The sequence below is a fragment of the Prionailurus viverrinus genome, chromosome D3, assembly GCF_022837055.1.
Source record: "Prionailurus viverrinus isolate Anna chromosome D3, UM_Priviv_1.0, whole genome shotgun sequence".
In the NCBI taxonomy this organism is placed as follows: Eukaryota; Metazoa; Chordata; class Mammalia; order Carnivora; family Felidae; genus Prionailurus; species Prionailurus viverrinus.
This window is the reverse complement of record NC_062572.1, coordinates 79,474,977-79,490,700: the sequence shown is the minus strand read 5'-3', so window position 1 is coordinate 79,490,700 and position 15,724 is coordinate 79,474,977. Positions and strand designations below refer to the sequence as shown.

At 45.8% G+C, this 15,724-nt stretch overlaps 1 long non-coding RNA gene across 2 annotated transcripts; it reads left to right on the top strand.

The window, feature by feature from the left end:
* The first annotated feature begins 5,731 nt into the window (after nt 1–5,731).
* On the top strand, nt 5,732–15,182 carry LOC125149516 (uncharacterized). 2 transcript variants are annotated; one of them, XR_007145957.1, is made up of 4 exons: nt 5,732–5,896; nt 7,863–7,998; nt 10,161–10,241; nt 14,288–15,182. It is a non-coding gene; the product is annotated as an uncharacterized LOC125149516 (long non-coding RNA). The 2 variants fall into 2 exon arrangements; XR_007145956.1 differs by having other exon boundaries at nt 5,732–5,925.
* Nucleotides 15,183–15,724: the final 542 nt, after the last annotated feature.

The following is a 15,724-nucleotide window of genomic DNA, read 5'->3' as shown; positions in this document are numbered from 1 at the left end:
CAGTTAGTTAAGAGTCCGACTTCAGCCCAGGTCACGATCTCGCGGTCCGTGAGTTGGAGCCCCGCGTCGGGCTCTGTGCTGACAGCTCGGAGCCTGGAGCCTGTTTCCGATTCTGTGTCTCCCTCTCTCTCTGCCCCTTCCCTGCTCGTGCTCTGTCTCTCTCTCGCTCTCTCTCTCTCTCTCTCAAAAATAAACATACATTCAAAAACTTTTTTTAAAAGATTGATACCTTTCTTATACCATACACCTTGTGCTAAAACAAATCCCAGACTGATTTGAGGTTTTAATGTAAAATATAAGACCACATAAGAACCAAAGGAAAATACAAACAATAAATAGAGAAAAACAAAAACAACAAAAAATACAGCCGAATATTGATATAATCTTGAGGTACAAGTGGCTACGTGAAGACAAACCAACAGCAAACATTGTAAAGGAAATGAGAGGTAGCTTTGTTTTTATTCAAGTTAAAAAACTTTTTCCTCAGGACGGAAGCACCATAAACAGAGGCAAACCAAAAGGACGTGGGCAAAAGTCTCGTCAGTTTCCCTTTGGTTGCAAGCAGTCCACTCGAGCTAGTGCATGACAAACAGAAGAAAAGGAACAGCAGATAGGGATACAGGAGTATCTCACAGACTCCAAGGACAGGAGCATAGCTGGACCTCAGGAAAAATGGGAACAGGGCACGGAAAACCATTGGGAATGAAGGGCTGAAGTGGCCATTCTCAGAGTTGTCCTGGGACCGCAGGTCCCCGGTCACCCATTTCTCAGTCTACACTGTGGCTCCCTTCTTATCTCTCGGACTGTCTTTCCCACCCTCTCTGTGCACCTGCCTGCTCCCGACCTTGTAGGTCTTCAAATCTACCCACATACGGAAGCTGTACTCCACAGTCACTTGCTCCCAAGACAGTGGTGACCTGGTGACCTGAGCAGGACGAGGCCATTCCCCGGCCCACCAGTCCTTTTCTGGTGAGAATGCAGGCTCCTGATCTCATCGCATTTTCTGATCTAGCTCCCAAAGAGCCCACTCCAACCCCACGGCAGGGTCTGCCGGACGGTAAGCACCGCCCATCCTGAAGAGGCATCTCAAAGGGAACTGTGCAGGTCCATTTTTTAAAATTTTTATTTAAATCCAAGTTACTGTAATAATGTCATAATCACTAAGTTAATGAATTCAGTGATTCATCACTTACATATAACACCCAGTGCTCATCCCAGCAAGGGCCCTCCTGAATGCCCATCACCCATCTAGCCCATCCCCCCACCTGTCACCCTGCACCCCCCCCCCCCAGCAACCCTCAGTTTATTCTCTGTACATAAGAGTCTCTTTTGGTTTTCCTCACTCTCTTTTTATTTTATTTTTCTTTCCCTTCCCCTATGTTCATCTGTTTTGTTTCTTAAATTCCACATATGAGTGAAATCATCTGATATTTGTCTTTCTCTGGCTGACTTATTTCGCTTTGCATAATACATTCTAGTTCCATCCATGTTGTTGGAAATGGCAAGAGTTCATTCTCTTTGTCAAGTAATATTCCATTGTGTGTGTATATGCCACATCTTTTTTAAAATTTTATAATGTTTATTTTTTAATGTTTATTCATTTTTTCTTAAAATTTTTGTAACATTTATTTATTTTTGAGAGACAGACAGAGACAGAGCACGAGCAGGGGAGGGGCAGAGAGAGAGGGAAACACAGAATCCGAAGCAGGCTCCAGGCTCTGAGCTGTCAGCACAGAGCCCGACGCAGGGCTCGAACTCACGAACCGCGAAATCACGACCTGAGCCAAAACCAAGAGTCAAATGCTTAACCAACTGAGCCACCCAGGGTCCCCATACCACATCTTCTTTATCTATTCATCAGTTGATGGACATTTGGGGTCTTTCCATAATTTGGCTATGGTTGATAGTGTACAGGTCCCTTTTACAAGGTAGGTAAGTAGGGGCGTCTGGGTGGCTCAGTCGGCTGAGTGTATGACTTCAGCTCAGGTCATGATCCCACGGTTCGTGGGTTCGAGCCCCGCGACGGGCTCTGTGCTGACAGCTCAGAGCCTGGAGCCTGCTTTGGATTCTGTGTCTCCCTCTCTCTCTGCCCCTCCCCTGCTCACGCCCTGTCTCTCCCTCTCTCTCAAAAATAAATAAACATAAAGGTAAGGAAATGAGCCAAATGTTTTTCATCTTTACTGCGCTCAGAAAAAGACATAATGGCTGAAGGCTGAAGCATAAGAGGTTTCAATTACAGAGGAGAAAGACCTTCATCAGGCTGGGGCTCCCTCCCCACCCTCCCCCCCAACGCCCGTATGCTCTGTTCCTCTCTGATTGAAACCTCTCTGGTTCCTCCTCCGTCCTCACACCCGTCCTCCACTAGCTTCTACGAGGACGAAGAAGAGTGATTCCTTTATTTTTCATTGTGGCTTCAGGTGCTTGGAGGAAAACTGCCTCCCCACACCTCTTCCCCTCATTTATTTATAAAATTTTTTTCCTAATTAGCAAAATAACACATGCTGACAGTAGAAAACTTGGAAAAGGCAGAGATATGCACATTACATATATTACGAACACGTATTAGAGTTTTACTACCTAAGTGGCTGATAATGCCAAGTACTAAGGGGGCAAATTGAAAGTTCCTATTTGCTTTTATGTGTTATACATCAGTTCAGGGCATACGTGCTAAGCTCCTACATGTGCCGGCTGCTGGCAAGCAGGAGCGGGACGTAGGAAAGACTAGGAATGGCATCTAGCCACCCCCCCGTGGCTGGGGAGGCGTTCCCCCCTCCACCAACAATTTGAGGGCAATCCCCATGCTGTGTAATGAATGATTTCTCTGACATTCGCTCTGCAAAGCAAAAGGAAAATATGGGCAGAAGATACAGCCTTTCATTCAGCATAAATCTGAATTGGCGTGCATGTTTCAAAGAGTTGAAAGGTGCGTGGCTGATCTTCTCATCGTCTCTGTATCAACTGCTGCATAATTTATTTAGAAGACCATTTCGGCGCAGCAGAGAAAATATGACGTTGCTCATTTTCTCTATGTCAGTTTCCTCACCATTCCCATCTGTGGGATCCGTCTACCCTACCCATTTATCTGCGGGTAGTGCTGCAAAGGCTGTGTTTCGAAACCACAAATTCTTCCTGAACTTACCAAAGTGTGAACGTGTACCGAATGATTATGAAATCATGGAAGAATCTTTTTTTTCCCCCCAAATAAAAAACTGTATTGTTTTGCAGAATAAATTGCCCCGTACGCATGGGAAAATGTATTTGAGGTTGTTTACTTGTTTGTTCTTAAGGCTTTTACGTTTGTTTTGTTTTGTTTTTAACTCCAGTATGGTAAGCATACGTGTTATAATAGTTTCAGGTGTACAGTATAATGATTCCACACCAAGTGCTCATCAGGGCAAGTGCACCTCCTTCATCCCCATCACCGATTTCATGCCCCTTCCCCACCCATCTCCTCTCTGGAAACCATCAGTTTGTTCTCTGTATTAATGGTCTGTTTCTTGGTCTTGTTTGTTTCGTTTCTTACATTCCGCATGTAAGTGAAATCATATGGTATTTGTCTTTCTCTGAGTGACTTATTTCACTTAGCATTATACTCTCTAGCTCCATCCATGTTGTTGCAAATGGCAAGGTTTCATTCTTTTTTGTGGCCGAATAATATTCCAGTGTGTGTGTGTGTGTGTGTGTGTGTGTGTGTGTACGCACCACATCTCCTTTATCATACCGTTCCTTAATCAATGGACACTTGGGCTGCTCCCATAATTTGGCTACGTAAATAATGCTGCTATGAACATAGGGACGCGTATATCCTTTTGAATTAATGTTTTTTTTTAAAGATTTTATTTTTAAGTAAGCTCTACACCCAATGTGGGGCTTGAACTTATAACCCCGAGATCAAGAGTCGTGTGCTTTACTGACTGAGCCAGCCAGGTACCCCTGCGTTAGTGTTTTTGTATTGTTAGGATAAATACCCAGTACTGTGATTCCTGGATCATAGGGTAGTTCTATTTTTAACTTTTGGAGGGAACCATCATACTGGTTTCCACAGTGGCTGCCGTTGGAATTCCCACCAACAGTGCGTGAGGGCTCCTTTTTCCTCACATCCAGTGTGAAGGAGTCCTTACCTGAACTCAGTATTGCCAAAATGATAAAGGGCTGTATGTTGGAGGCTTTTATAAAGCATTAGGTATATCAGGTACTTCCTTAATATGTTTTTTTTAATTTTTTTTTCAACGTTTATTTATTTTTGGGACAGAGAGAGACAGAGCATGAACGGGGGAGGGGCAGAGAGAGAGGGAGACACAGAATCGGAAACTGGCTCCAGGCTCCGAGCCATCAGCCCAGAGCCCGACGCGGGGCTCGAACTCACGGACCGCGAGATTGTGACCTGGCTGAAGTCGGACGCTTAACCGACTGCGCCACCCAGGCGCCCCCTTAATATGTTTTAATATAGAACTTAGCCAGTCCTCACATGTGTTGTTACGCACGATAAACATACCTAATATAGTTTGCTACTATTAATTTTGAATTTCTGTATCCAAGACAACTTTTTTAGCACAAAGAGAAAAGGTCCATTTCAGGGAAACTAATACTCAGAGCAAATGCATATAAAGTATTAAAATAATGCAAATGCTTACGTGGTTTATATGATTAATACACATACAATCGACACTGAATACTGTGGCACACAAGCAAGTGATATCCAGATTCAGTATAGATAACACTCTGTAGCCAGAAAAACAAAAAATGAAGAGTAGATCGCCTATTAACATTGGCTTTGGAATTTGAATGTTATGAAGATGGTTATTTACTGAATACTATTTAGAATGGTGCTCTAAAGTTTGTGGAGAAATCGATTTGTATCTCTCTCTCTTTTTTTTAAGTTTATTTGCTTATTTTTGAGACAGAGAGAGAGAGAGAGAGAGAGAGAGAGAGAGAGAATCCCAAGCAGGCTCTGGGCTCTCAGAGCAGAGCCCCACCTGGGACTTGATCCCACCAACCTGTGAGTTTATGACCTGAGCAGAAATCAAGAGTGGGAGGCTCGGGGTGCCTGGGTGGCTCAGTTGGTTAAGCCTCCGACACTGGCTCAGGTCACGATCTCTGCAGTCTGTCGGGATCCAGCCCCACATCTCTCTGCCCCTCCCCCACTCGTGCACGCATGCTCGCTCTCTCTCTCTCTCTCAAAATATAATTAAAAAACATTAAAAAGAAAAGAGTGGGAGGCTCAACACACTGAGCCGCCCAGGCACCCCCATTCCAAAGTTTTTTGAGAAGACATTCCATATTGAGAACAATGTTATATGATTCTTACCTGTTCAGGGGAGGTAGAGAAAAAAACCGAATACGCACCTAAGTCAAATCACATGCCTTGCCAGCGTGTGTTGGCATTTTGTCAGGGGAGCAGTTTGGGGTGAAACCAGTGCCGTGAGTCCCCTCCTCTATCTGGAGAACCAACCATGGTCATAGACGTATTCACTGGGTCATCTAACAGTGTTCGAGTGCCGGCCACGATATTCGACGGCCACCTCAAAGGTAAGGGAGGCGATGGGCCCAGTCCTCAACGCCCAAGGTAATCGCGTGGGGGAAGGAAGAGTAGGGACAAGCGTGGGAGACCCGGAGGTACTTGGCAATGGGCCGCACCAGCAAGGTTGGCCCGCAGTGGGGAGGGGCCAGGCCGGGTGGGTGGGAGGATAGGCTGGGAGGGGAGGAGTCGGGACAACAGGCCAGCGGAAGAGGAAGTTCGGGCTCCCAGCTTGGCCCCGAGGCAGGTGAAGCGCAGGGCGGGGAGTGGGATTACACCGTCGGAGGCATCCGACAAAATCCGGTGGAGATTCGGCCAACTTCTCCATCCTGCAGTCGGGCAGGGGGCTGACGAACCAGTGCAGCCGAGGAAACAGCAGTGAGTGGACAATGACCGCAGCCGCCAAGGTGGGGGGGGGGGGAGGGACGGGGACGTCCTTGTGGGGGACTCAGGAAGGGCACACGTCCCGCGTGGTTGGGCCCGACCCTCGAGCCTTGCATTTGCTGCTCCCCGTGGAGCCCAGTGCCAGGTACTTGCACGACAGCCTCAGAGACTTCCAGTCCGAGGGCAGTAAGCACGCATTTATGAATGATCTCACGCTTCTCCCCTCCCCTGGGTGCAGCTGCCTTTTGATCCACAAGTGGGAACAGATGAGGACCGCTTGCTTTTTGGAGATGCCTGCTCTCGTGCCAGTGGAGAAACGGAAACTATTTGTTGTGCTCGGGGTCTCAGCCCTTGTTCGGAGGATCCCGGCGACACATGTGTTCCTCCCCTCCTGGGTCTCACAGTGTCCCTGAAAACGGATGTTTTCACCCTAGGGCGAGTTGGGGCAGATGAACGAATACGTCCCGTTTGGTGGCAGGACTGGGGTCTGTCTACCTGCCCCCCTGACATCGTTCTTCAGGGCAGTAGTTAGGGCGTGGCTTTCCAGTAGCCAATCCTATATTCAAGCCTTTAGTATACAACCCAGTGGTGTCAGGGGTCTGGTTTTGGTTAAGCTCGGGAGAGAAGTGCCCCGGGGCGGAGAGGAGAGCTAGACCTTGGCAGTAAGTGTATTTGTGCTTGTATTGCCCGGCCCAAAGCCTGCACTGAGCTGGCGCCCCGTGAAATGTGTGGAATGAACACTTTGTAATAATAAGGAATTAGAGAGGAAACCTTTCAAATGGTAAATGTGGTGTCTAATCCTTTCTATTTTGCTAAATATCATTTTGGATATGGTTCCTAATACTAAAGTGGTTTTGAGTATTTTTAAGCATGATGCTATTGCATTAAGCTTTACTTTGGAAAAAAAAAATGTACAAAATTAAATGGCTGAAAGCTGAGCTTTCTGAGTGCAATGCACCCACAGGGAAGTTTTTTCTTTAGGGAAAAAGCTACAGGGGAGGCTGAACAGTCACTGTGTGACCTCACCTATTAATGCACATCAAGTACTTAGAAAACAATAGAAAGAATCTCAAAGCCCATCACCAAATTGATAGAACAAACAATAGACCCTTTAGACTTAAAAAAAAAAAAAATGCAACAACAGGGGCGCCTGGGTGGCTCAGTCAGTTAAGCGTTTGACTCTCGACTTCCGCTCAGGTCTTAATCTCATAGTTGGTGAGTTCGAGCCCCACAGCGGGCTCTGCACTGAGTGAGGACCTTGCTTGGGATCTCTCTCTCTCTCCCTCTCTCTGTGCCCCTCCCTCACTCTCTCAAAAAAGAAAAACCAAAACAAAATGCAACTACGACTGGGTGAAGCAAACAAAGTAGGGATTTTTCGCATACAGCCGTAACAGCTACAGGGTAGATAAGTGTCTGTCTACACGAGTTACGTGCACCTGGTTTCTAAGGGACAGGACTCTGCAGGGTGTTGGAAGTCAGTGCTGCAGCTGGTGTGCGAGTCTCCGAGATGAGGCTTTTCCTGCCGTGTGCCCTTCTCTCCAGTATTGAGAGTCCCAGGGAACAAAACAGATTAAATCATCACGTTAATTCTGTGCACGGGGCATGAAGAACAGTGTTCCCCTTGGAAAAGTAAAAGGCATTAAAATGTAGACAAGGCATGCTCAGAACCTAGGACGATGCCTCTAACGTCCAGTGTGATGCCTCATGATAAGTGCAGAAATAATTGCAGAAGGAAGGAGGGGAGAGACTGGGGAGGGGAGAGAGAAGAGGATGGGGGAGGAGGGAGAGAAGCACAGCAAGAACCCCCCCCCCCCATGCTCGGTCCCTCCTGTGAATCCCCCAGATCGTTAACAGTGGCAACGCCCGCCCCGCCTGGACTTTTCCTCTCCCTAAGTTCTAAAGTTCCTCCAATTCCTTGCAAACCATCAAAACTTAACTTATTTGTTCCTTATTTACAAAGGGCCCCTGACCGGCTACTGTGACAACTTAAGGAGATGAGGTGTTAGTGGCTGATCATAACAGCACGTGTTGTCCCCATCGGATGACATTTACATTTAATTGTGGCCTTGAATGCCGGCAGTAGTAATCCTAGAGAGGTAAGAATGGCTACCAGGAGCCTCCGGCTCAGCGGGGGGCCTTGGGAAAGCTCTGGGACGAGGTCATGAGCTTCCACTGACATTTTTATCACATCCGCCAAGGGCAGCTGTCCTCTCCTCGGGCGCAGATATATATCTGAGTGTTCCAAAGTGGGCAGTTGGGTATTCTTTTGAAGGTCCTCTGGGAACCCACGGTAACTCAAGTTTGATTTTCCAAGAGCAATAAATCCAAATGTTTAATGAAAAAGTCTTTTAAAATTTGAACTCGTTTTCTTGTTTCTATCTCAGGGAAGGTGGAGGGCAACTGGGGAATAACCCTCCTCGCCAAGCCTTCTTTTATCTTCTTTATTTAAAAAAGTTATTTTAATTTACTTATTCTTGAGAGAGAGAGAGAGAGAGAGAGAGAGAGAGAGAGTGCATAAGCAGGGGAGGGGCAGAGAGAGAGACAGAGAATCCCAAGCAGGCTCCACACCGTCAGCATGGAGCGCAGTGTGGAGCTCGAACTCACAAACCGTGGGATCATGACCTGAGCGGGAATCAGGAGTCCGTCGCTTAACTGAGCCGCCCAAGCGCCCCCTAAGCGATCTTTTATGTATGTGAAGACAGGAATTAAGTGTCATCCATTCTGAACAATATGACCTCTATTTTTCTAGACTTCTTTTAATAGGAAGTCCTCTTGCACCTGCTTTAGCATATCCCCTTTTCCTGGGTTTGCTCCACTTTCCCACATAACTTCTAAATTGCAGGGGCAGTGCCTACCTGCACCACCTGTGGTTTCCTTTGGAACGCCAACAGCAGGTGCAGCCCACACCTGCTGTGCACACACACACACACACACACACACACATCCACCACAGAAACTGCTTTGGAGATGGGGTAAAACAAAGAACATATAACCCTGTTGCATAAAAATGAGGGTTAGAAGGATCAAGGTTGTAGATGTGCGGTCCCCTTACTGAGGTCCTTGCTCCCTTCGGGGGGATGGTTCAGTGGTCAGATCCCTGCACAACTTCATACAGACTCACTTGTGAGGGGAGCCCTTTGCAGGCTGCCCACTTTCTAACTGGGTTCAGGACTCCCAAACCACACCCTTTGCCACTTCATGGGGATTCCTCTAAAACCAAGATACCCTCTTACATGGCCACAGCACAGTTATCAACTGCAGGCACTTAATATCAACACCATAGTTTTAGCTAATCTCTAACCCATGTTCCAATACCGTCCATTGTCCCAGGAACGTCCTCCGCGCATTCAGTCCGGGATGCAGCCCGGATCACGGTGTGCGTTCAGTTGTCATTTATTCTCCTTTACTCCGAACGCTTTCGCAACTGCTCTATGCCTTTTACGACATTGACATTTCTAAGAAGACTACTTATATGTTTTTTTAACTTTATTTTTAAGTAAACTCTACACCCAATGTGGGACTTGAACTCTTAACCCTGAGATCAAGAGTTGCCCACTCTACCAGTGGAGCCAATCAGGTGCCCCCAGCCTACGTATTTTATAGAAAGTTTCTCAGTTTGGGTATATCTAGTGTTTCCTCATGATTACATCAAATAGATTTTGAGGGCTTCTCCATGGAAAGTTAGAAATCATGTAGTGCACAGCATGGTGACTATAGTTAATAGTGTCGTATTGCATATTTGAAAATAGCGGGCGGGGCACTGGGGTGGCTCAGTCGGTTAAGTATCTGAATCTCGATTTCGGCTCCGATCGTGATCTCCCGGTTCGTGGGTTCGAGCCCTCCATCAGGCTCTGCACACAGTTTGGAGCCTGCTTGGGATTCTGTCTCTCTCTCTCTCTCTCTCCGTCCCTCCCCACCCCCTCTCAAAATAAATAAATAAACTTAAAAAAAAAAAAGAAAGTTTCTGGGGGAGTGGATCTTGAAATTTCTCATCATGAGAAAAAAATGTGTAACTATGCAGGGTGATGTTAACTGGACTTATTATTACTTCACAGTATACACAAATATCAAATCATTATTTGTATGGTTGAAACTAATATAATGTTATGTCGATTATACCTCAAAAGGAAAGACAGACGGAAAGGAAAAACTCTTCCAGTGCCTTCCGTCTCATTGAGGATGAAATTTACACATTTACCAAGCCCTACAAGGCCTTGCTTCCTCAATACTGATCCTTGGCTCTCTCTCTCTGCCTCAGGCCCTTTGCACTTGCTGGTACTACTTCCTGGTATGCTCTTCATCCCGATCATTGCTTGTCATGTTCCCTCATTTTATTCAGGTACGTTTAATTACAAGCCGAAAGATAATCTCAGATTCCAATCCACAGCATTCTTTCATCGTTTGGAGCCCTCCTTTCCTGCCAGATTTCTGAGAGCCTTTCTCTGTTTCCCACCCCCGCAGGGTACACGTGTGTGTGAAACGCTGATTAATACTTTGCTCTTTGGAACCAACCGGGTGTACCTTCAATGTCCAGTCTTTTAAAGATGGGAGTTTGGATTTTAGAGCACTGACTGTTAATTTACGTGACAGTGACATCTAGTGGATCACTAATGACAGTCGGAGCTAAAAGCTCTAAAGATCAGAGAAGGGGCAAAACAAACATCAGCCACGAACAGCAAAACTCCACCCTGATTCCTGGATAGATGCTCTAGTGAGGTCTGGAGAATCCAGTGAGATTTCTGTTGATGATGTGGCCATTGATGGGTTAAGGATATCTGAAGATTTAGGTTTCACTATGCCTGTTGGGGATGGAGCATGGAGGACAAGCCTAAATATGAAAAAATGAGAGAATTTGTTGTGTGGGATAGCTTAAGCTGCTATAAGTTCATTTTTCAAGAGGTTGATTTATCACTCAAAAGCGAGGGGTGGGTGGCTCAGTCGGTTAAACGCCCGACCTCAGCACAGGTCATGATCTCATAGTCTGTGGGTTCAAGCTGTGCTGACAGCTCAGAGCCTGGAGCCTGCTTCAGATTCTGTGTCTCCCTCTCTCCCTCTGTACCTCCCTCTGCTCATGCTCTGTCTCTCTCTCCCTCAAAAATACACATTTAAAAAAAAATTTTTTTAAGGTGATAGGAACATGAAATTAGTGCATGCTGTCACCAAGTGGTGGTAATAATTCAGAAGTGAAGTAAAATTTTGGTCATTAGGTGGGCTCAGCTGGAAGAAATTAGCAAATTTTGCTCTTGATCTGAAATCAAGAGTCAGAGGCTTAACCCAGGTACCCCTAACAGCAAGCTTTAAAATATAAGATTAAGGAACAGTTTAATAATTATTATAAGTTTGGACAATTTACATCACAATGAAGAATGTGCAAGTCATGTTCTCATGTTCGCACTTCCACATGAGCAAAGCATGTTATCAGACTTTGTTCCTGTTAATCAAAAATTTTATTTTGCCTTTCTCATATGATGCCTGAGATTGAGTAACTTTTCATCTGATTTCATTTTTTTGGTGAATTGTGCCCTTGTATTTTGCCCATTTCTCTATGAAGCTAATGACATTTTAAAAGTTGATTTGTAGGGGCGCCTGGGTGGCGCAGTCGGTTAAGCGTCCGACTTCAGCCAGGTCACGATCTCGCGGTCCGGGAGTTCGAGCCCCGCGTCGGGCTCTGGGCTGATGGCTCAGAGCCTGGAGCCTGTTTCCGATTCTGTGTCTCCCTCTCTCTCTGCCCCTCCCCCGTTCATGCTCTGTCTCTCTCTGTCCCAAAAATAAATAAACGTTGAAAAAAAAATTAAAAAAAAAAAGTTGATTTGTAGAAGCTCTTTATATATTAGGGTAATTGGCTCTTTAGCTGAGATACGAATCGCAAATATTGTTTCCGGTGTCTTTTTACCTTGCTTTTGATGGTTTTTCCCATGTAAAATTTTCTTATCGTTTGGGTTTTTGTGTTATAAAGACATTCCCTTCTCTAAGGACTATAAAAGAAAATTATTGCATGTTTTTCTTTTAGTACTTTTATTGTTTATCTTTTCTTTTTAAGTATATGATCAACCTAGAGTCTGTGAAATAGTGTTCTCAGTTTAATTTGTCAGTTGCTGATTGTCCAAACATCATTTATTCAATAATGTACTTTTTTTTTTTTTTAATTTTTTTTTTTCAACGTTTATTTATTTTTGGGACAGAGAGAGACAGAGCATGAACGGGGGAGGAGCAGAGAGAGAGGGAGACACAGAATCGGAAACAGGCTCCAGGCTCCGAGCCATCAGCCCAGAGCCCGACGCGGGGCTCGAACTCACGGACTGTGAGATCGTGACCTGGCTGAAGTCGGACACTTAACTGACTGCGCCACCCAGGCGCCCCTCAATAATGTACTTTAAATGTCACCTATCACTTGGGTTCTGCTTTGCCCAGGACTATCCTGGTTTTTACTTGTTGTCCTGGCATAGTTTTGGATTGTGTTCTCTTTCATTCTCCACTGTGGCCCGGTTTGAATAATAAATTACACGTTTATCTTCCTACTCATGATAAACGAATACAATACACTTGACCAAAATTGACCCATGGTCAAATTTTACCCCACTGGCTTACTTGTTTGTGCTCTCTCCCTATATTTCTTTTTTCTATTATTATTTTTTTTAACATTTATTTATTTTTAAGAGAGCAAGACAGAGCACGAGCTGGGGAGGGGCAGAGATGGGGGTGGGGGTGGGGGTAGGAGACACAGAATCCAAAGCAAGCTCCAGGCCCTGAGCTGTCAGCACAGAGCCCAACACGGGGCTTGAACTCACAGACCTCGAGATCATGACCTGAGCCAAAGTCAGATGCTTAACTGACTGAGCCACCCAGGGCGCCCCCCCACCCCTCCTATATTTCTTAAGAGTAGGACTAGTCTCTTTCATAGCCTCGGTATTTTCCTTGAAGCAGTATTTTTATCTAATCTACTGTCATATTACAATTTTGTCAGTTGCCCTAATCATCCCCCTTATAGCATCCCTGTGCCTCTCCAAACGCCTCTCTCCCTGCCACCCCACCAAGTTTATGGTCAGATCCAGTTTATGGTCAAGCATTGGATTTACTTGTCGTGTCTCTTTGGCTTCCTTTAAGCTAGAATTGTTTCCCTTTTATGGCACTGACACTTTTGAAGAATACGGTCTTCCCCCACCTTTTTATTCCAGAACATTCTTCATTTTCTGTGAATCACAGCCATTCTTAATTACAGAGCTCCACTGCCTCAGTGGGGGCTGAACAAGAATCGATAGCCGTATCTCCTCCATAATCTTCCCAGAGAACTGGATCTCAGGCTCCCTGAATGGATCTGGTCAGTGAAGTGAGTGAGGGAAGGCTTCACACACTGGCTCTGGGACCCCACTCTTTCCCCATCCATCTTTGATCACTCTCTCCTAGAAAGTACTTGGCTTGGCAATTGGTTGATCCCAAGTCTTGGGTCAGAGGGATGGATGTGGTAGGTTCTGAAATGGGGAGAGTCTTTTCAAAACGATGGGGCCAGAAGAATTATGGTACCCACTTACCTGGCCTCGCTCTGTCTGATGTCCCTTCCTGCCTCCCTCCTGCCCTTCCCTAGCCTCCCAAGCCTCTCTAGTCACAACCACTGGCCTTGCTCTGTATCACCTAAAGTCATTCCAGGTGCCTCCAGGGACACAGGAACCCCCCCTCCCCCATTAAGAATCATGTCCCCTTGGGGTACCTGGATGGCTCAGTTGGTTGAGCGTCCAACTTTGGCTCAGGTCATGATCTCGCAGTTCACGAGTTTGAACCCTGCGTCAGGCTGTGTGCTGGCAGCTCAGAGGATGGAGCCTGCTTCAGATTCTGTGTCTCCCTCTCTCTCTGTCTCTCCCCAGCTCACACTTGGTCTCTCTCTCTCTCTCTCTCTCTCTCTCAACTAAATAAACATTTTTAAAAAATGTAAAAAGAATCATGCCCCCTTACGATCTCTCAGTACGTCTCTCTCTAAGGCCTCAATAAACTGTTTTCCCAAGTCAGACTCAGGGCATTCTTGGACCAAATGGCATGATCCTCATCTGAACAAAAACTTCTTCTTTCTTACATGACTGCCCCAAAATATTTGTGCCCCATTAGGATTGGAGAAAGATCTCCTCCAGACAGCCATCCCAGGGAGCCTGGAGGAACCCTGGTAAATGTAGCTTTTGCTCACCAGCCCAAGTTGCTGTAAGGGCCTCGCTGGAAGAAATCTTGGCAGGAGTCTCTCTCCGTGGACTAGTCTCTATATGGCTCCCCACTCAGCTTTGCTTATTATGGAGCCTGCTTCTGCTTCTCCCCATCTGTGTCCTGAAGGAGTCCCAGCCTGCACGACCCCCCAGTTTGCCGCCCACTGATTGCTTTCTTGTTTGACCCTTGATCTTGTAGACGAGCACATGCTGAGTCCCCACTCCGCGGAGCCCGCATGAACCTCTGGACCTCTGACCGACCTGCCCACTTCTTTCCTAAATTTTGACTTCTGAAAAGATCAACACAGCTAAACCACTTCCACCTGGCAGGGAGAGGCCCCTGCCTTGGCATATCCCTACCCACTGGAGCCCTGACTTAGCAGAAGTTCTCATCACGGGAGATCCAGGAAAGTCTCTGAAAGAAGATGCTGGGGTTCCCAGGAACACCTTTCCTGAGTCTGTGCTATGATTAGGGCATCTTTGTTTTACGCACCTACGTGAAGCAGACATTTTTGGCAATGCCTTTATTCTATAGAACGCCAGCTAGGTCTAGGGCTGAGAAAAGCACCATGTTTATATGCCCACAAATTTTCTCAATCATGAGCAAATTATTTGCTCCTCGCCCCATGAAAAAAATGAACTTTCTCTTTTGAGAGTTTGGAGAAAATAAAAAAGCGAAATTAACCAATCAAAGAGAGCTTGGACAATAAAGTGAACAAAGACATTTGCTTTCCAAAAGCGTGTTTCAATATTTTATCTAGAAAAATCTTCCCAAAGTTATAAATAGCGCCTAGCCATGAGTTCCAGCATCAACCTCGGAGAAGTGCTTCCAGCTTTATGACTGAGTTTGTGTGCCTGTGGCCAAAGGGATTTGGAATGGAAACTTTTTTTTTTTTTGTCGTCTGGCTTATTGTTGTTTCCTTCTGTGGCCACAGTATTTGTCTGGGCCATGGGATTACTCAATCAATCAAATATTTATTGAGTAACCAGACAACCAATGGAAACACTAGACTTGGATCATATTGTACAGATCATACTATCTGTCTTAAAGTCTTTTTTTTTTTTTAATTTTTTTTTTCAACGTTTATTTATTTTTGGGACAGAGAGAGACAGAGCATGAACGGGGGAGGGGCAGAGAGAGAGGGAGACACAGAATCAGAAGCAGGCTCCAGGCTCTGAGCCATCAGCCCAGAGCCCGACGCGGGGCTCGAACTCCCGGACCGCGAGATCGTGACCTGGCTGAAGTCGGACGCTTAACCGACTGCGCCACCCAGGCGCCCCATGTCTTAAAGTCTTAAGGCAGTTGTGCTCACTAATGGTCATCTCTTTTTTTGGGAGCTTAGAAAAGGATCCATTTGGGAAAAGAGAAGTATCCATGCAGAAGCAAATACATTCCTATGACTTTTGGCAAACAAAATATTCGCAAATTCCGTCGCCCTGTTCTAATATCTATTTATAAATGCTTCTCTCCATTCTAGAGGTTTTCTCTGTAATATGTGGACCATGCCAATGACATCCTTTAAAGCTGGAAGTTTTGAGAATTAAATTCTGGTTTCTTTAATTTACTATAGGAATACGTCCCTAGAGACTGTAAGTCCAACATAAATGACGTGTGTGTCGGAAGGCGAGTATATAC